The sequence below is a fragment of the Taudactylus pleione genome, unplaced genomic scaffold (assembly GCF_031769625.1).
Source record: "Taudactylus pleione unplaced genomic scaffold, aTauple2 ptg000106l, whole genome shotgun sequence".
In the NCBI taxonomy this organism is placed as follows: Eukaryota; Metazoa; Chordata; class Amphibia; order Anura; family Myobatrachidae; genus Taudactylus; species Taudactylus pleione.
Window position 1 is genome coordinate 1,488,394 of NW_028284508.1, and position 21,446 is coordinate 1,509,839.

The following is a 21,446-nucleotide window of genomic DNA, read 5'->3' on the forward strand; positions in this document are numbered from 1 at the left end:
AGCGCATTTAGCGGAAAACCTATATCAAATGACGACCAAGGCCCCTGAAGACAGAGGTTCTCTGTCACTGCACCCCAAACACTGAGACTTGCATCTGTAGTGACAATGATCCAGTTGGGAGTGACCAGGGACTGACCCTGGAGAAGGGGATTGGTAATCAGCCATTAGCGAAGACTCTGACAAGTGCAGTCTGACAGAACCAGCAGCTGAGAAGAGAGGTCATCCGAGCTGCCCGTCCAATTCCGGAGAATCTCCCACTGGAGGATCCGTGATTGGAAACAGCCATACTGGATGGTCTCGAAGGTAGAGACCATTGTACCGAGTAACTTCATGCCCAGCCAGATGGATGGGCGAGGGACAGACAGCACTTTCCTGACTAGGTCCTGAAGGGCCCGGGCTTTGGGCTCGGGCAAGAAAACTCTTTGTAGTGCCACATCGAAGATCACTCCCAGAAACACCAGGCGTTGGCAAGGCCTGAGGTGAGACTTCATGAGATTAAGTATCCAACCATGATATTGTAACAACTGAACCGTGCGATCCAGGTGGACCTGAAGTTGGGCAGCCGAATCTGCCTTCACTAGCAAATCGTCAAAGTAGGGCACGATCGTTATCCCCTCGGAATGGAGCAGAATTGCCATCACTGCCATGATCTTTGAGAAGACCAGTGGTGCTGTTGCCAGTCCAAAAGGCAGTGCCTGGAACTGGTCATGAGCTTGCCCATTTGTGAACCTGAGCAGAGAATGATGCCCCCCCAAATCGGCACATTGAGATATGCATCTCTGATGTCGAGAGACACCAAAAATGTGTTTGCCGTCATACCCTGGATCACCAATCAGAGTGATTCCATGCGGAATACACCCAGAGGCTGGCATTGAAGGCTTGCAAATTTAAAATCAGCCGATAAGTGCTATTGGGCTTTTGGACCAGGAACAGGTTGGAGTGAAAACCCGGTTCCTGTTGAGGCTGTGGAACTGGAGCTATAACTCCCTCGGAACAGAAGGAACTGATGGCCTGGTTCAAGGCCAGTCTCTTCTCCGGCTCCCTGGGCAATGCCATGGTGAAGAAACATTGCGGCGGTGGCCCCCTTAGGTCAATCACATAACTTCGGGAGACAACACACCTTACCCAGGCATCTGCTTCTGAAGCTACCCACTGGTGTCGGAAAAGAAGGAGACGGCCCCCCACCCTCCCTGAGAATAGATGGGCTGAGATTCTGTCAGGTACTCAGCTTCTCAGGTGCCCTAGCACCCGAGCGCCTGAATGTACCGGAGAATCTACCCCATGGTGCAGAACCCCTGCTGGGGAAAAAACGTCCCCAGGCCGTTTGACCTCTTACAGGTGGTCCCCTCCTCGAAAAGAAGAGTGGAAAACCCAGAAACATGAGCCCTTTTGCTTCTAGGGCATCACAGGCAAGAAAGTGCTCTTTCCCCCTGTCGCCTGGGATATGATAGTATCAAGCTCAGAGCCAAGCAGGATGCCTCCGCCAAAAGGGAGAGATTCTAAAGCATGATTAGAATCATCATCCGCCTCCCAGGTACGGAGCCAGAGTGCTCTGTGCGCCATGACTGCCATAGCTGAGACTCTAGAGGAAATCTGTGCCCCATCCTGTACAACCTCACACACATAGTCTGCTGCTGCATGGATCTGTTCCACTAGTTCCAGCAACTCCTTTCTGGATGAGTCAACGGAAAGGCCTGCCACTAATTTTTCAGCCCACTTCTCCATGGCCGAGAGACCCATGCAGATGCCAACAATGGGCGAATAACAACCCCGAAGCCCATAAAAATACTCCTAAGACATCCTTCCAATTTTTTATCAAGCGGGTCCTTAAAAGAAGCCGCCCCTTGGACCAGAAGAGCCGTGTGTTTAGCTAAATGAGCCACGGCCGCATCCACTCTCGGAGGCAGCTTCCACTTGGTGACCTGCTCCTGTGGAAAAGGATAAAGGGCTGCAAACTTATGAGGAGGGGTGTACTTTTTATCCAGGGTCTTCCACGCTTCCTCAATGAGATCTGAGAGATCCTGAGGAGCCGGAAAACAAACTACCCTCTTACGCCTCCACTTGAACAGCCCCTCCGCCGCTGCTGAGGCGTCTAGGTCCAGGCAGTCCAAAGACTGTCGTACCACCATAATAAGGTCCTCCACGCTGTGACTTAATGCGGGCTCTGAACCTTCCTCTTTGGGCAGAACCTCCTCTACTGGGAGTTCCCCCTCCTCGGGATCTGACCCCTCTAACAGGCCCCTCGATGGAGGAAGACGCTTATGCGCAATGCAGAGCTTAGGATCCTTAAAGAAGCGTTCCATATAGGAGGATACCTTCTCAAACCCTGCTGCTGTATGCTCCATGGTATGGACCCAAGGCAGATCAGGGCCCTGGTGACCAACCCCCGCTGCTGCGAGCGGTGATGGCAAACCAGGGGCTGGTGCTGCTTGAGCCTGTTCCTCTCTCTGGTGGACCATAAGTCTCACCAAGTCAGAGAGTGAACAGTTCATAACCTGCGCCCACGCAGGTTCTTCCATGACCAGCATGGCTCCCCCTCCTGGCTGCGCACAAGTGAGCCCCAGCTGACAGTCCTCACACAATGCCCCAGCATCCAGCTGTCCATATGGTAATTTAACCTGACACTGGACACACGTAAAAAATATAGCCATAGTGGGGGTTTAGCCGTTAGTGGACTTTGACTTGTCTGTCATTTGAGCCTCCCCCCCTCCTGTGCTACCCTGCCACGGCAGGTAGCCCAGAAATAGCAATAAAGACTTTATATACAAATATATATAATGCGGCAATGAATACTGCAAAAACTCCCAAACAGGTACAAACAAGACTTAGCAATAATTGCAAAATACTTAGCTGCATCCCATAGAGGAAAAGGAGCTTGAGACCTCTCTGTCCTTCCTCCATGATGGCCAGGCTTGTCCCACTCTAAAGACAGGATCAGCCCACGCAGTTTCCTGGAGTCTCCATTCTGCCACTGGAGAGCGGGTGCAACCAGCAGCCATGGCTCCTTCCCCCACTATAGTGAGCCAGCCCTAAGGTTTCCTCCCTCAAGCGCTACTCCCCTCAGTGGGGAAAGCACTTGGACTGACCCGCACATCACTACGGGTGGTCTGTAGTCGACGCTTTCCCCACAGGAGCACAGGAGCCACCGACAAGAAGCCCAGCAAGATGGCGCCCACCATCCAGGACCATGCTGACTGCCTGCACCTCTAACAGGTACAGCAGCGCACTATCCCCGGGCCCAGACAGTCTCACAGAACTCAGACTGTGTGGAATGGGGAAGGCGCTCAGCGCCATCCCCCCATCAATGCAGCTTTCACCGCCGCTTACACTCACACTGTGCGCTCCTATAAGCTGCGCACACCACCTATCATAAAAATTAAATTACAAACAAAGTAAAAATCCTATACTAAACAAGGCTGCAGTGCAGCCCTGAGAAATAAATGTGCCTCTCTCCACAGGCACTAAATTTACACTGAAGTTAGGGGGTTGCAGAGGGGAGGAGTTAAGATTTCATTAATTAATGCCAGCTCCACATCTTCCCATCTACAACCCCATGGTCCAGTGTCCCCCAGCCTTGAGGAAAGATAAATAAATATTGTTTAATTATAAACAAGATAGTAATTTTTAAACTTAAAATATTAAGACAAATTTAAACAAAGAGATCATTATTTTTTTTTTTAAACTTCAAATTAGTTTACCACTTGCAATCCTTCTGATAGTTCCTGATGTCAAAGTCGATTCCCTCGGTCTGTCGATCTTTCTTCAGTAGGAGGTTCAGTTTTTGTCCTCTGGGCCTGATTCAGACTCGGTCGCAAGCGCTGAGCGCTCACAACCGGGTCGATGGTGGCCCAGAGTGCATGCGCATGATGGAGCCGGCTCCGTCGTGTGCATGCGCGAGACCCGGATAGCGATGTGCAATCCATCACTCCGGGTATTGTACCAAAGCAGGCGTGCTGTCGATGTTGAGTGACAGCACGCCCCCTTTGGTGGGTGGGCCAGGGGAGTGGCTGCCCAAACGGAGGCGTTCCCACGTGAACGCTGCCGTCTGGGGCAGTCCCACTGACATCACGAGTGATGTCAGTGGGAGAGATTTCGGCTCTGTAAGAGCCGAAATCTCTCTGGGGCTTGCAGCAACGAGACCCTACCACAAGGGTCTGGTCAAAAGCCCGATGGTCGCGATGGTCTTGACCATCGCGACCATCTTCCTGGCCGCTCGCTATAGCTGTAGGTGGTCACCAACAGCTATGCAAGTGGCAAGGAGGCCGCTCTAAAAAACAAGAAGGCCGGCCCTGATTCAGAGCGAGCGCTCTGTCAGACCATCCAGCTCTGAATCAGGGCCTTTGTGTGGGTAGAGCTGAAGATGTTCGGTCTAAAAATAAATTGTCAAATAATAAATATAAACATTTTTGAAAGTTTTCATGTTATATTATATTTAAAATTAGAGATTTGTTTACCCTTTTGAACATGTGTCGCTGGATCATGGCTGTCCATTAATCCTTGCACGTTGGCAACCATAATGGGATTCATATGGTCCCGGATCTTCTCCTCTCACGGAAGCCATCGAATGGTCAAAGGTGGTCCTCCTCCAGTTCTTCTTCCGTGCTCTCGTTCTTTTGACATCATTTCTTTGGCTTGTCTCTTGCAGTCGGTGTATCTTTCCTTGTACACGTCGGCATCTCGATGTCTTCCAGAGGATGTGGTGACCTTCGACGCAACCTCATTCCAGATTTTCCTCTTCTCATTTGCTGAAGTATTTTGAGCACGCTGACCGTAGATCTTGTCATAATGCTTGTAGATTCCATTGATGAGCGTGTTGTTCTCCATCTCACTGAAGCGGATCTTCCTTGGCTTCTTTGATGGATTTCCTGTTGCTGCAGTTGTCCCTTCTTGTGATGAAGGGATGTCTTCTGCCATGCTGGGCTGTAAAAAAAATTAAAAATAAAATACAGAAACAACCTCTACATAAAAACAAGATATATGAAAACATTCTTACGAAATGTCACTACAATTGTTACGGTCTCTAGCTATACCTTTAAGGTAGCCGTTAGAGTCCAGACAGACAGGAAGTAGATGTCAGAACTGGAGTTCCTAAGAAGGCCGGTGGTGGAACAAATGATGCGGGGAGAGATGAGAATCTGGTTGTTGCAGTCTTTAAGAACCGATAATGTGGCTAATGCCGATGGTGCGGCCACTGGGCTGATGGTGTGGCTAATGAGCGATGAAATTGGCCAATGGGCTGATGTTGCGGCTGGTGAGCTGATGTTGTGACCGGTGGATCGATGTTGCGGCCAATGGCCCAATGATGCGGTGAATAAGCCGATGATGAAGACCGACGGGCCTCAACTGCGGCTGGTGAGCCGATGTTGTGACGAGTGAGTTGATGTTGCGGCCGATGGGCCAATGAGGCAGCTAATAAGCTGATGATGAAGGCCAATGGGCCTAAGTTGCGGCTGGTGAGCTGATGTTGTGACCAGTCGGTCGATGTTGTGGCCAATAGGCCAATGATGCGGCTAATAAGCTGATGATGACTGCCACTGGACCGATGGTATGGCTGATGGTGCTGGAAAGCGATGGGTGCTGCAGCTTGAGGAGCCGATGACAGCACAAGAATGCAGGAGCTGTGATGAAAGCCAATATCCTGGAGGCGCTGCTGGTACTGCGGCGGCTGAGTGCTGATGATAGAACTGGGTACAGATGGAGGCTGGAATGGCAGCACTGCAGGAGTTGCCAGGGGAGCTGGCCAGGAAGCTGAGTACTCCCTCAGTGTCAGCCGACAGCAGACAACAGCTGGTGCTGTGGCTAGGAGAGCTGGAGGCAGCACGAGGGCGCCCAAGAGAAAGTGTGTCCTGGAGTGGCCGAGCAGTTGGAGGAGACACGGAGGACTTGTAGCAAGTAAGTAATGCTGACCATGCAGCAGAGCCAAGCACTGAAGTAAACACTATAGCCGGCGAGGCAGCAAAAGTTCAGTGAGTTTAAATAGAGGAAGGACTCATCAGGTGACATGGGAGGAACCCAGCCCAGGTCTCAGACATCTGGATCTCCTGGGGGCAGGTCCAGTGGGAACAGGATCAGGAGCAGGAGAATCTTGAGCCATGTACAAGTCCTGGACTGGACTTGTAACAGTACCACCCCTTGACGATGGGTTAAAGAACCCTTAGAGCCTGGTTTAAATGGGAAGTCCCAGAAGAATGCCTTCTTCAGCCTGGGAGCGTCTTCTGCCACCCATGACCGCTCTTCAGGTCCATAACCCTTCCAGTGCACCAGAAACTGGAGGTTACCCCTAGAAACTCTAGAATCCAGGATCCTTTCAACAATGAATTCTTGTTGGCCTCAAACCTCCACTGGTACGGGTCTGGATACCTGAGGACTCCCAAAGTTTGCAGAGGTGGCAACAGCCTTGAAAAGGGAGCAGTGGAAGGAGTTGTTAATCCTGAGAGAAGCTGGTAACTGAAGTCTGAAAGTCACCGGGTTGACCTGTGTCCCTGGTAGAAAGCCAGACCAGATCTCCTCTCTGAAAGGTACATGGCCTTCTATGTTTGTCCATGATCCTCTTGGCCTGGGATGAGGATTTGGTCAAATTTGCATGGACCTTACACCAAATGCGCCATAATTTGGAGACCACCGGTGGGTCCATGGATGAAGAGAAGCTGACATCAAATGAAATGAAATGTTGACCCATAACGCAGAAGAATGGTGACACCGCAGAAGCAGAATGGCATGAGTTGTTATAGGCAAATTAAGCTAAAGGCAAATGTGACACCCAGTCATTCTGGCACTTGGAGATGTGGCACCACAGATATTGCTCTAGGGTCTGATAGGCTCTACCTGTTGGCCGGTGGATTGTGGGTGATATCCAGATGACAGGCTAAGATGTATCCCCAGAGCAGAACAGAAATGTTTCCAGAAAACTGCAATGAATTGCGACCCTCGGTCGGAAACCACATTGACTGGTAACCCGTGCAATTGGAAGACATGTTGTATGAACAAACTCGCCAGTTCTTTAGCAGATGGAAGCTTCGGCAGCGGAATACAATGAACCATCTTGCTGAACCTGTCCACCACCGTCCAAATCATGGAACAACCTGCCGAAATGGGAAGAACCACAATAAAGTCCATGGCAATGTGTGTCCAAGGTCTCCTAGGTATAGAAACTGGAAGTCACAGGCCTGAAGGAGCTGTTCGAGGAGTCTTATTCTGAGCGCAGACCTCGCATGCTAGGATGAATTCCCGCACATCCTGGGTCAATGATGGCCACCAAACAGAGCGAGAGAGCAATTAACATGACATTATTGATGCCAGGGTGTCCAGAAGCTCTACTAGCATGGAAATTTAGTAAAACAGCTCTTCTGAACCTCTCTGGAACAAATAATCGATTAGAAGGCTTCTTTGAAGGTGATTCAGATTGGTAGGCTTGAATCAGGTCCACCAGATCTTGATTAAAGGCACAATGGAAGGAAGAATCTGGAAGGATAGCCTCATTGGTCCCAACAGTCTGTTGAATAGGTTCAAAACTTCTGGACAGAGTGTCAGCTTTGATGTCATTTGAGCCTGGCCAAATGGAATGAGAAAATTGAAGCGGGTAAAAAATAATGCCCAACGTGCTTGTCGTGAGTTCAGCCTCTTGGCGGATTGGATATAGGACAGATTTTTGTGGTCCGTAAGAACAGAAATCCGATGCTTGGCCCCCTCTAGCCAATGTCTCCAGTCCTCGAAAGCCCACTTGATTGCTAGCAACTCCCGATTAGCTGCATCATAGTTGCGTTCCGCAGAAGAAAATTTATGGGAAAAAAAAGCACATGGGTGTAGTTTATCATCAGAAGGATTTCTTTGTGACAACAACGCTCCAGCTCCCACTTCAGAAGCATCAAACTCTACAACAAACAGAAGATCCGGATTGGGATGTCGAAGTACTGGTGCCTGGGTAAATGCTCCTTTTTTGGTCAAGTCCACAATAGGTGCCACAATATCCGAAAATTATCTAATGAATCGACGGTAATAGTTTGAAAAGCCAAGGAACCGCTGGATGGCTTTAAGAGAGGTAGGCTGAACCCACTTAAGTATAGCCTCGACCTTCTGGAGATCCATCGAAAATCCCTGAGACGAGATGGTATATCCCAAGAAGGAAACCTGTGAGACGTCGAAGTCACACTTTTCTAATTTAGCGTACAGATGATTCTCTCGCAGCTTTTAAAGAACCTGCCATACGTGCTGATGATGCTGAGCTGGTGATTGAGAGAAAATTAAACTGTCGTCCAGATATACAACAACATAAACCCCCAAGAACTCACGAAGGATGTCATTGATCAGGTCCTGAAAAGCAGCCGGAGCATTAAATAATCCAAAGGGCATAACCAGGTACTCGTAATGCCCAGAATGAGTACTGAAAGCCGTTTTCCATTCATCCCCTTCTTTGATACGAATTAGGGGGCCCGAAGCGGGGGCAGGTGATCTGTAAGGGCGTATAAAATCTTTAGCCAAAGCGTCCTCGATTTATTGTCTCATCGCTTTCTCCTCGGGTACTGAAAGGGAGTACAACTGTCCTTTGGGTAGTTTAGCATTTGGCACTAAGTTGATCGCACAGTCAAAGGACCTATGCGGAGTAAGAACGTCCGCAAGTTTTTTGGAAAAGACATCAGCATAATCTTGGTATTGAGATGGAATAGCTGGATGATCTTCCATAACTGTAGAAAGAACAGACCGAAATGGAATGATCAAGCAGCGATTCTGACAGGTCTGATTCCATTTAATAATTTCCCCGGATTGCCAATCAATCATAGAATTGTGATCCCTTAGCCATGGGAACCCAAGCACAACTGGTGCTAAGGGACAATGGAGGAGGTAAAATGACAGTCTCGGAGTGCAAAATCCCAACAGAAAAACGGAGAGGGGGTGTTTTAAATTTGACATGTCCTGGAGAGATTAATCCTCCGTCTAAACCGCAGATAGAAATCTTTTGTTCCAGAGGAATAGCTGGAACACCCAAAGTGCGGAAGAAGAGAATATCCATGAAATTTCCGGCTGCCCCGCTATCCAGAAAAGCCGAAGTAGTGAGGATGGAATCAGCAAGTTGAATGGTAGCTGGAATTAAAATTGAATTTTTGGAGGAAATGGATGCTAGGCCTAAGTGCAGATCCTCCCGAACACCTAGACCATGTTTTTTACTGGTTTGAGTGGACAACAGTTAACCGAGTGCCCCTTGTCACCGCATTACATACAAAGGCCTAAGGACCTTCTTCTGCGTCTCTCTTCTGATCTCTTCTGATGACAGGTGAGAAGCCCCGATATGCATGGGTTCTTCTGTATCTGAAGGTGGAATCCACGAGGTGACTTGGTCGGAAGGTTCTGTTCATGCCTACGTTCCCATAGACGCTGATCAATCCTAATGGCTTGCTGCATTAGATTGTCAAAAGATTCAGAAGGTGAATGTTGGATAAGAATGTCATTGATGGTGTTCGAAAGACCAAGGCGGTATTGGCTGCGTAGAGCTGGATCGCTCCAGCCTGAGTCGGTGGCCCATCTGCGGAATTCTGAGGAATAATCCTTTCTAACCCTGTTTCAGGGCACGCAATTTAGACTCCGCCAAAGCAGGGCGGTCCGGGTCATCATATAATAGGCCTAAAGCCGGAAAGATAGCATCCACGGTCTTTAATGCAGCATATGTTGAGGGCAATCCAAAAGCCCAAGTCTGTGGATCCCCCTGAAGGAGAGAGATGACTAATCCCACTCGTTGTAACTGCGTGCCAGAGGAGACAGGACGAAGTCGAAAATAAAGGTTACAACTTTCACGAAAGTTTAAAAATTGTCGACGATCACCAGAAAATCGATCTGGTAAATTCATCTTTGGTTCTTGAGGAGGAACCGGATGTACCAGTGAACTATTCTCTTCAAACCGTATTGTAAGTTCCTGTACCTTCTGGTTAAGAATTTGGATTTGAGCGGCCAGCACTTGGGCAGGATTCTGTCCTTGCTCCATAGTGAAGGATGGGTACGGCCGATGACAAGCCCCAGGTTCTTCCTACAATGTATTTAGGGCTGGCTATAATGTTACGGTCTGTAGCTATACCTTTAAGGTAGCCGTTAGAGTCCAGATAGACAGGAAGTAGATGTCAGAACTGGAGTTCCTTAGAAGGCCGGTGGTGGAACAAATGATGCAGGGAGAGATGAGAATCTGGTTGTTGCGGTCTTTAAGAACCGATAATGTGGCTAATGCCGATGGTGCGGCTAATGAGCCGATGAAAGTGGCCAATGGCCGATGTTGCGGCTGGTGAGCCGATGTTGTGACCGGTGGGTCGATGTTGCGGCCACTGGGCCGATGAAAGTGGCCAATGGGCCGATGTTGTGACCGGTGGGTCGATGTTGCGCCCAATGGACCGATGATGTGCCGAATAAAGCCGATGATGAAGGCCAATGGGCCTAAGTTGCAGCTGGTGAGCCGATGCTGTGACCAGTCAGTCGATGATGACTGCCACTGGACCGATGTTATGGCTGATGGTGCTGGAAAGTAACGGGTGCTGCAGCTTGAGGAGCCGATGACAGCACAAGGATGCAGGAGCTGTGATGATAGCCGATGTCCTGGAGGCGCTGCTGGTACTGCGGCGGCTGAGTGCTGTTGATAGAACTGGGTACAGATGGAGGCTGGAATGGCAGTGCTGCAGGAGTTGCCAGGTGAGTCGGTCAGGAAGCTGAGTACTCCCTCAGTGTCAGCCGACAGCAGACAACAGCTGGTGCTGCGGCTAGGAGAGCTGGAGGCAGAACGAGGGCGGACGAGACAAAGTGTGTCCTGGAGCGTCCGAGCAGTCGGAGGAGAAACGGAGGACTTCTAGCAAGTAAGTAATGATGACCATGCAGCAGAGCCGAGCGCTGAAGCAGGGCCGGCGCTAGGCAGCGCTGCGCCCAGCGCCGTCCTGTGTGGCCGCCCCTTCCCTCCTATGCTCCCTCCCCCCTGTGCTTAAATATGTCCTATACCGCCGGGCGGGTGGTGGGCGTTTCCTGCGCCCTCCGGAAACAGTATCGCTCTGGGCGATGGACCGGCTTGCCCGTGTCTGGAGCCGCTACTGCGCTGAAGTAAACGCTATAGCCGGCGAGGCAGCAAAAGTTCAGTGAGTTTAAATATAGGAAGGACTCATCAGGTGACATGGGAGGAACCCAGCCCAGGTCTCAGACGTCCGGATCTCCTGGGGGCAGGTCCAGTGGGAACAGGATCAGGAGCAGGAGAATCTTGAGCCATGTACAAGTCCTGGACTGGACTTTTAACAACAATAAAACCTACAAAATGTTTTGGGGGTGTATATTAACCAGAATTACTGTCTAAAAAACCCTGCAGCAGTTCCACAGTAAAAAGTGTATGGTTGTATTTAGAGTCACTACAGTCCCTATTTTTGACTCCTTTTTTGAAATTAGTGCAACTAACCATCTTTATTTTATCCTGCAGAGATATGGTAGCAGTGTAACCCTAGACTCAGATAAATAACTGGTAGCAAAAGATTAAGAATGGGTATAGCCTCAGAGTATAGGGTGGCACAGCATGTCATAGTGCGGTACTTTGCGAGCAGGGATTTATTGGATAAGATAATTGCGTTATCTTCTCCATTATCCCATTGCTGAATAGGGGATTTACATAAAAAATACAGAAATCATAGTTTCCGTATTTTTGCTGTGAAATAATACTTGCAGAATAGACCCCTATAGTGTCTACGTTGTTGTGTGTGTGTAATTGTGTTATAATTACAATACCTGTTTGGGACGATCTCCACGGTCCTGTGTTTGTGTTGTCCCCACCGCACTCCTCTACCTGTCTTGACCCCTCTTCCTGTGATGCCTGCCACTCGTCACTGGTGTCCGGGGACCTGTCAGAAGAGCGGGGCAAACGGGGTGAACGCGGTCTGTTCTCCCTCTGCATTTCTTCAAAACAAACCTATAATAAAATGAAAAGGATATTATTTAAAAAATAAATGACAATAGACTTGGGGGATATACATAAAAAAACAAAATGTGCAGGTAAAAAAAATAAAAAAATAGATATGAGTAGATGATGTGCTTTTTTAACGATTATTATATCTAGAAAATGTTTACATTAGGTGTGTGGCAAATTATTCTTTCTAGAGGTCTTATTAGCTGGAGGGGTACTGGACTATGGGGGTGAAAGAGTAGAAATAAAAAAAAATATGGGGGGTAGTGAGGAGTTAAAACTTGTATGCATTTTAAATTAAGTTAAGAGCAAGCAAATATACAAATTAAACTAATTGGGATTAGGAAAAGAGGGGCTATCTGAGTGCAAAAATACCATACATTTTTGGAGATGCAAATAATATAGGGGGAAGGGTCCTTAAAGGGTGCAGCACTGCCTATGTGAGTGTATGGGTCAGGCTGCAAATACTTTGCATGGGCATATGGGGAAGAGGGACCTATAGGGGTGCCGTTAGGCTGCAGCTTTGCTATGTGAGAACATGGGTAAAGGTACAATTACTTTGCATTGGCATAAAGGGGATAGGGAAAAATAGGGGTGGCGTTTGGGTGCAGCACTGCTTATGTGACTGCATGGTTCAAGCTGCAAATACTTTGCATGGGCATAAGGGGAAAAGGTACCTATAGGGGTGCAGCATTGCTTGTGTGAGTGCATGGGTTTGGGTGCAATTAGTTTGCATGGGCATAAAAGAGGATAGGGACCAATAGGGGTGCAGTGTGGGTGCATCGCTGCCTGTGTGAGTGCATGAGTCAGGGTAAGGGTTGGGTGGCTAAGGGATAGGGACAGATTACACTTACCTATAAAAAAAGAAATGGGTCCTCAAACCTTCCTCCACGGGCTGACTCCTCTGCTCCCAGATGCTATCTTCTCTCCTCTGGCTCCTGGAATGCTGCTCTCTGCTGCTTCTGCCTGTGCTGCTGCTACTGCTGACCTCGTTCACCAGAAGGTGCCCTTGCCAGCAGTAAAACCAAATTGATCAGGGGTCTGCACACTCTCTCCAATCTCTCCAGATCAAAATGGTGGATTGCCAACGCCCAAACAGACCTTATATACCGGGGAGAAAAGAGCGCCGAACAGCTAAAAAGTTTCTGCCCTCGCGAAAACTCCTCCCGCATTGCGTAATTGGTTCGTTTTCACGCGTCTGGGGTTTTCACTAAATTCTTATTGAATTGGCTGGAAGCTAAAGAGGTGGAACCTTTTTGAAAGACATGATGACGGTGGAAATGGGATTTCTCCATCATCGGCGAAATTATCGTGGCTAATTTAATACCGGCCTTAAGGGGGGTATCCACTTAGCGATTTAACCAAGCGATTGCACGATAATGACATCATTATCATGCAATCGCTTGCAAATCGCGCATGCATCGGGCATGTTTTGGTCAGAAGCGACCAGCAATGCGCGTGCACGCTGGTCGCTTCCGACATCTGACATCACCTGTACATGCTGGTCAACCTGACGATCCCATCAGGTTCAACATGTGCGGGGATGAGGGATGTGCACATCACTAGATATACAAACGAGAGCACGATTGCAATGTCGTAATCGTGCTCTCGTTTGTATATCTATTAGTAGATACCCGCCTTTAGTGAGCTCACAAGTCCCTCAAAGTCTGGCCAATATCCCTTTCGTTGGTGCACGTTTGAATACAAGGTTGTTTTATGACTATAGTTCCCTGATAACTAATGATGGTTGGTAACGCTGCTCTGATATTTGTACTGACTCTGGGCCTGATTCAGAGCCGCTCGTAAGTGGCCGCTCGTTCGCTCAAAGCAATGTTCGCACAACTGCGCATGCGTATGGGTCGTAATGCGCATGCGCAAACCATTCATTGTGGTCGGAAATCGTGCGCTCGTAAAACAGCGAGGGGCTACTAATTTGATTGACAGAATGTACCGTTTGTGGGTGGTAACAGGGGAAGGTGCTTGAAAACGGGGGAGTGGAGATCCGAACGCAGGCGTGCCTAATGGTCAAAAGGGCGTTTAATGGGAGTGCATAACTAATAAAGGAGCGTCATCGACCACGTCACTTGGTTGTCTTTTAGCCTGAACTGCTCACAATGATAGCGGGAAGAAAATCCTACCACATGCACTGCGAGCAGTTCAGCTGCCTTTCAATGTTCCCGTTTAATCTAATAAATACCGGAGATGACGTGTTATGCGAACGGCAAAGGGGCGAGCGCATTTTTCGGACGCTCGCTCAGACATAGAGGCGTCAACACACGGCAAAGAGCGAGCACTCAATTTAAATATCCGGCCCCTTTTTTAGAATGACCGCCCGCAAATAGCGTCTGGCTCTGAATCAGGCCCTCTGTCTCTGTCTCTTGTACGTTGCAAGCCCAGACCTGGGCTTGCAAGATTACTTTAGGTGGACTGATGCTGTCCCTGAAGATGTCTGTCACTCCCTAGGACGGATATTCTATTTTAACTGTCACTGAATGTAGCTGACTCTGCTTAGCATTGGCGTAATATCCTGACCTCACTCACGGCTCTTTTTATATCAAGTGGAATCTTGTCAGATCCTCTATATTTTAGATGCCATTTTTTCAATTATCTAGAACCTGAGTTTCCCTTTCCTGTCACAGTCTCTCAGGTAATATATATATATATATATATATATATAATAACGAATGCGTATTACATCAGCAGTAAGCTGTTAGGTTTTACCCACTGATGGATCCTGTTATATTCTCCTGACAGTTCAATTTACCTCAGGTCAAGCTTATTTATAAGTGGATCTGTTCAACCTCATGGCCTGATTCAGAGACGCTCTCAAAAAGCGAGCGCTCGCTCTGAATCAAGGCGGGCGCTGTTTTTTTTAGGAGTGGCCTCCTGGCCGCTTGCATAGCTGTGGGTGACCACCCACAGCTATAGCGAGCGGCCATGATGATGGTCGCGATGGTCAAGACCATCGCGACCATTGGGCTTGCGACGAGACCCTTGTGGTAGGGTCTCGTGGCCGCAAGCCCCAGAGAGCTTTTGGCTCTAATAGAGCCGGAAGCTCTCTCACTGACATCACTGGTGATGTCAGTGGGGCCGCCCACAAATGGCAGGCGTTCACTTGGGAATGCCTCAGTTTGTGAAGCCACCCCCCGGCCACGCCTACAAAATTGGGCGAGCTGTTGATCAACATCGACAGGGCTCGCGCGTGCACACTGGGCCACCATCGAGCTTGCGAGCGGGTCTGAATCAGGTCCTCTGTTCCTTCTTTGTAGATAGGGTAAGGAGAGGAGTTAGCATTAATGTAGCTACTACTGGTGAAATGTTTAACTTGAGATGTTTAGCTAGAAGCTAGATATATCAGTTCAGTAGATTCTTCTACTAATAGAAGATAGTAATGCTGATCAGGACCATACGATAGCTGTATAACTATTATGTCTGCAGTGTGTTGTAGTGAGGGGTGATGTGTATTTGGCTGACAGACCTGCTCTCTGTAGTACAGCTTCCGATGAGTCCTGCTCTCTTGTCCCCTCAGGCAGCTCACTTTGGGCCCATCCTGCCCGCCAACCAACATGGATCAGATGCTGCTCCTTTGACACCACCACCAATGTCCCTGAGGTAAGGTAGGAGCTCCTTTCCACTTAACTGCCTCAGGCACACTCCTCCCAACTGTCAACTGTCGGGCCTCTTTATAACCTCTCATAGCCCTCACTGCAGTGTCCAGCACAAGTCCCCCCCTGCAGTTAATGGTGAAGTCTGTGCTGGGGCTGTTTTAGAAAAGTCCATCACTCACTGATGGGGAAGACCAGCAGGACAATATGAGGGCACCGGGCTATAGGTGACATTACATTGCTACAGCACCTCTTACATTACCATATCAACATGTATATATATATATGAATTGCCATTGCATTAAACATACAATATCTTAGGTGGGGTTCGTACCGGGTCGAGAGGCTCGTGATAACACCACCAATATCATTGACCTCATGCACTTGGCTTCCAGCAGCTCTAGCCCGTTAGTACTACTTTCCACCGATGCTGAGAAAGCCTTCAATAGGATTAATTGGCTTTTTATGCAAGGATCACTTTCACCTGGGCCTAGGCCCCACTTGTTTGCAGAGGATAATGGCATTATATCTTTACCCCACTGCTCGCATTAAAACTAACGGTTCTCTGTCGGAACCAGTATTAATTAACAATGGCACACATCAAGGATTCCCTCTTTCCCCCCTTATCTTTATACTTTGTATGGAGGCTTTAGCCCACACTATACGATCCAACCCCGATATCTCAGGCTTTGTAGTTGGTAACAAAGAATATAAATTGGCGTTATTTGCCGATGACTTATTGGCGATTTTATCGAATCCATTTATTCCAATTCCCAACCTCATGGTTGAATTCAATAGATTTGGCCTACTTTCAAATTTTAAGGTGAATTACACGAAATCTGTGGCTGTTAATTTGTCGTCACCTCCCCATTCTGTCTCCATGCTGAAACAGTCCTTTGATTTTGCTTGGTATCCGTCTAGCTTAAAATACCTGGGTGTCGTGCTAAATACCGAACTATCCCATCTCTTTATAGATAACTTTACCCCTCTACTCCAAAATTTTAGACTAAAATTTTGGACATGGCGACGTAAACATTTTTCATGGTTCGGAAGAATTAGTATAGTGAAAATTAACATTCTCCCGAGTGTGCTCTATTTGTTACAGGCTCTTCCCATTCATATTCCACAACAGTGGTTTCTTGGCCTTCACAGACTGGTGAGAGATTTTATGTGGGGAGGACGGAGACCCCGTTTTAAACATAACTGTCTGTTTCGGCAAAAGCACTTAGGAGGGTTTCGACTCCCCCACTTTCCTACACACTACGACACCATCATGCTTGGTAGGATACTTGACTGGTTTAGATTTGAGGACGACAAGCAGTGGGTTATCTTGGAAACTAATTCCCTCCCAATTTCTATATCAACATATCCTTGGTTATCCAAAATTTCCAATTTATCTCATCCCACTATTGGCCCTACATTGACACAGTGGAATAAGCTATGGAGAAAGCCCTGTATCTTCTCCTTGTTCTCACCCCTGACCCCACTGTTTGAAAATCCTGATTTTCCTCCAGGTCTGTTAACAGCTAGTTTTAAAGATCAGGGCCGAAACTAGGATTTTTGTCACCAGGGGCAAGACAGTAATTTGGCGCCCCCCATGTAATTCCCCCTGCAGTAGTGCCCATATTGTAATGCCCCCATAGTAATGCCCATATGTTAATACCCCCATAGTAATGCCCCTGTAGTGCCCACCATACAGTAATGCCCCTGTAGTGCCCATGCTCCCATATTAATTCCCCTGTAGTGCCCATGCTTTCATAGTAATGCCCCTGTAGTGCCCATGCTCTCATAGTAATGCCCCTGTATTGCCCATGCCCCCATAGTAATATCCCTGTAGTGCCCTTACAGTAATGCCCCTGTAGTGCTCATGCCCCCACAGTAATGCCCCTGTGGTAATGCCCCTGTAGTGCCCATGCCCCAATAGTAATGCCCCTGTAGTGCTCATGCCCCATTAGTAATGCCCCTTATTGCCTATGCCCCCATAGTAATGCCCCTGTGGTAATGCCCCTGCCCCCATAATAATGCCCCTGTAGTGCAGCTTATTAAAAAAAAAAATACTTACCTTGAACCCCGCTCCTGCATCCAGCGTCGCGTCCGGTCCGCCGGCTGCTCCTTGGAACTATGGGGGAGATGTCATGACGTCTCCCCCATAGTGCCCGTGGGGAGAGCCGGAAGCTGGAGTTCGGGAGAGAACTCCAGCCTCCGGCTCAGGCTACACCGCGTCGCTGCAGAGAAGGAGCCGGGCGCCCGCTGGTAATAAATATTACCAGCGGACGTCCGGCTTGGAGCCTCTCTGCAGCGCCGGGCTGGAGGTCACTGGCACCAGGTACAGCGGCTCACCCGGTGCACGTGCACCTCTAGCCCCCCCCTAGTTGCGGCCCTGACAAGATGAATGTGACCAGGGCCGAAACATTTACACCATGTACTGTATGTTCTTACCAAAATATTTTCATTTTTTTTTAAAATAATAAAGTAATGACACATGTCATCATTAAAAAAGGACTTTAAAAAGTTAGCAAAACATTGTTGGCTATTTTATTTTTTAATTTTTGTCCTTTATATGTTTTGCCCCCACCCCCTCTTCTCTCTCTCTCTCTACAACTGAAGATGTCACTCTCTCCTGTAATAGAGAACAATAGTGTTGTTTTAAAGAAGTTAAATATAAGACATTACAGGAAGACATTTCTGTAGGAATGCAGTGTGCAATATAAACTATTATAAATAGACAAATATCTAAAAAAAAATGTTTTATTAGGAACAATAACAAAAAAACGCCCTTAAACTATATTAATGACATTTGTAATATTTCACATGCCCTGGTGGGCTATTGAAAGCCCTTCAGCCACTCTTCTAACCTCCCTGGCCAGGGTTTGGAGGTCTACTGTTGCTGTAAGAACAAAATTGAACACAAATTAACTACACAATGATTAAATAAAATAAAAAAATCAAACATAAACATAATATACTATCATATACCTGTTAATGATGAAATGTTGACGATCAGCTTGCCTTGACAAAGCAATTACCTGTGAAACTGTCACCACCCACCGCTGCCACATCTTTCTGTCTTGCTGGTGTGCTGCTCGGATGCCGGTGAAAGCGTCTTACACGTGTTTCTGGTTCCATAGAGTTAGTATCTCTCCTCGTGTTCCTTCAGTGTCTCAGTTCAGAGTCAGTTATTGTCTTGTGCCGAATCATCTCCAGGCGGCATTGTCCGCACTGCAGCATTCAAGTATCCAGCATAACATCACGGCAATCTCCGCTGCAGAGTGTCTTCTACCACCCTGGTGCCATACCATTGCCCGGCGGCACAGTTTGCCCAGCAGCATCCGAGGATTTCCTGCCTTACTACCTCCACTGTATTGTGTACCTGTCATCTCAAGTGGCCACACCACTTCCTGGTGGCATCCACTGCATAGCAGCATCTGAGTGGTCTCAGCCTTTCTATCTCCGCTGCTCTGCATCTCCTGTCACCACAGTTGCCGCACCATCTCTCGGCGGCATTTACCGCATTGCAGCTTTAGAGTGGACTAGTCAAACATCAGTTATCTCTGCTGCTCTGCATCTCCACAGTTGTGCACCACTTCCCAGTGGCATTGACAGCATTGCAGTGTCTGAGTGGACTAAGTCTAACATCAAGGCTATCTCCGCTGCTTTGCATCTCCGAACATCTCCAGCCCTCAAGACTGCTATGTGCCACCAGGTCACCAACCCTACCAAGTACCTCCAGCCCTCAAGGCTGCTACGTGACCACCAGGTCACCAACCTTGCCAAGTATCCCCATCCCTCAAGGCTGCTACGTGACCATCAGCACCCGCGCATGCAGGGGGGGGTTTCCGAGTACCTAGAGGCCTAGAAACCCCCCCTGCCCGCCACACCATCGCAGCCCAGCTTAACAATATATTTTTTTGTGCAATGATGTGAGCCGGCAACTGTCCCTGGCTGAGCTGCCTGTATGGGGAGCTGCAGCGCTTGCGCACAGCTTCTCCCGGGCAGTTCCCATAGGGCACCGCACACCGGCATTGTGGGAACATGAGTCATCGGATCCTGCTGCATGACAGTGACCGGCACTCTCTCCCAGAGCCACACCACAGATGGGTGTAATGTTTTACATGTGGGTGGAGGGTGATCTTTGTCAGTGTGCCAGTCTGTGTGTGTATAGGATTTGTCAGTGTGTGTGTGTGTGAGTAGGGTTTGTCAGTGTTTGTGTGTGTCAGTCTCTGTGTGTGTTTATAGTCGTGGCCAAGGGACTGATGATGTGAAGCAGCCTTGAGGGCTGGTGGTGGCCTTTATAGTCATGGCCAAGGGACTGGTGATGTGAAGCAGCCTTGGGGCTGTTGGAGCAGGCTTGGTGGCTGCTACCAGTGTCGCCGGGATGAAACTGGTGACGGTGTGCTTAATAGCGCACCTGGAACGCAGAGCTGCACAGGGGCAGCAATTAGTGCAGTGCTTCAGTAGCAACAAAGGCTGGAAGTCCAAGCAATAGGATCTGCTAACTGCAGATCCTAACAATAGGCTTTGTCAGTGCAGTGTCTGTCAGCGTTTGTGTGTCTAGACTTTGTCAGTGTATGTGTGTCAGTGTGTGCATATGCTTTGTCAGTGCAGTGTGTGTGTTAAGCTGGCCACACATCTAAAGATTATCTGTCCAACCAGCCAACTAGTTGACTGGTTGGAATGAAAATCTGGTAAGGTATGAAAGCAAATGACAATCAGCAATTTGCTCCCCAACGCCGAAAAAATGGACCAAAACTGTTGTTTGAACAAATAGTTTAGATCAAACATTTAAAAAACTTGTCTGAACGACCATTTTCATCTGTTTTCTGGCATTTAGGAGCAAATTGCTGATCATCATTTTCACCTGTACGTTACCAGATTTTCATTCCAACCAATCAACAAGTTGGCAGGTTGGTTGTAAGTTGGTCTAGTGTGTGGCCAGCTTTAGTGTCTGTGTCAGTGAGTGTGCATCTGTGTGCATGTATATGTCACTGTGTATGTTTGCAGTGCCACCTTTTTATTTCTTCAAGGAGCTGAAAATCTCCATATAAATATAGTCAAGTAGACTCCAAATAAAAAAGTTCAACACCCGAGGTGCAGATCCTAAGAACTAAGCAGACCGCTCAGTCTTGAACATACAATCACATACAGGCAGCGCTCCTCAGGTACTCAATAATCCAAGCTTGTTAATCTATTACTGTGCGAGGTTTCAAGTGCAATTATTACATATTTTGTCAAGGCATTGACGAAATATGTGATACATTCATCTGAAACATTGCACAGTAATGGATTAACAAGCTTGGATTATTGAGTCCCTGAGGAGTGCTGCCTGTATGTGGTTAGATTTTTTGCCATTGGTTTTGTAACCAAGTATTGGAAACCCCCCTTTCAAAATCCTGCGTTTGCCACTGCAGTCACCAACCTTGCCAAGTATCTCCAGACCTCAAGGCTGCAACGTTACCACCAGGTCTCCACCTTGCCAAACATCTCCAGCCTTCTTGGCTACAACTACACAATCTTTCAGTTGACCCCATCGTTCCAATAATCCTCAGCACTATTGCCTTCTCCAGAATTGAATCTACCTGAGATTCATTACACCTTCTTGGCTGCAGCTACACAATCTTTCAGTTGACCCCATTGCTTCAATAATCCTCAACACTACTGCCTCCTCCGGAATTTAATCTACCTGGGATTCATTATAGAAACATTTGTCGGCGAGTCCTTTAAAAATAAAAAAATAATGGCTATAAAAAACTTCACCTAATGTTAGCAGCAGCCGGTTAGCGTCAAGAACTTATGAGGGGTAGCGAATGTGTGCACTATGATCGAAATATAAAATACTCATATGCAGTGGATCTACAGTATACTGCCTGTCTTACTGATTGAGATATAGGAGCAGTCACACAGTGCAACATAAAGGGCAAGGTAAATATGAACTT

The 21,446-nt window shown here is 48.0% G+C and overlaps 1 protein-coding gene across 1 annotated transcript in view; it reads right to left on the minus strand.

The window, feature by feature from the left end:
- Window positions 1-11,855, minus strand: part of LOC148525500 (uncharacterized) — a 30,413-nt gene extending 18,558 nt beyond the window's left edge. Inside the window, exons 1-2 of the mRNA XM_088470915.1 lie at window positions 11,734-11,855; window positions 4,455-4,920 (exon numbers count right to left, since the gene is read on the minus strand). The gene's annotated coding sequence lies outside the window, so the exon portion shown is untranslated. The remainder of the gene's footprint in view (window positions 1-4,454; window positions 4,921-11,733) is intronic.
- Window positions 11,856-21,446: the final 9,591 nt, after the last annotated feature.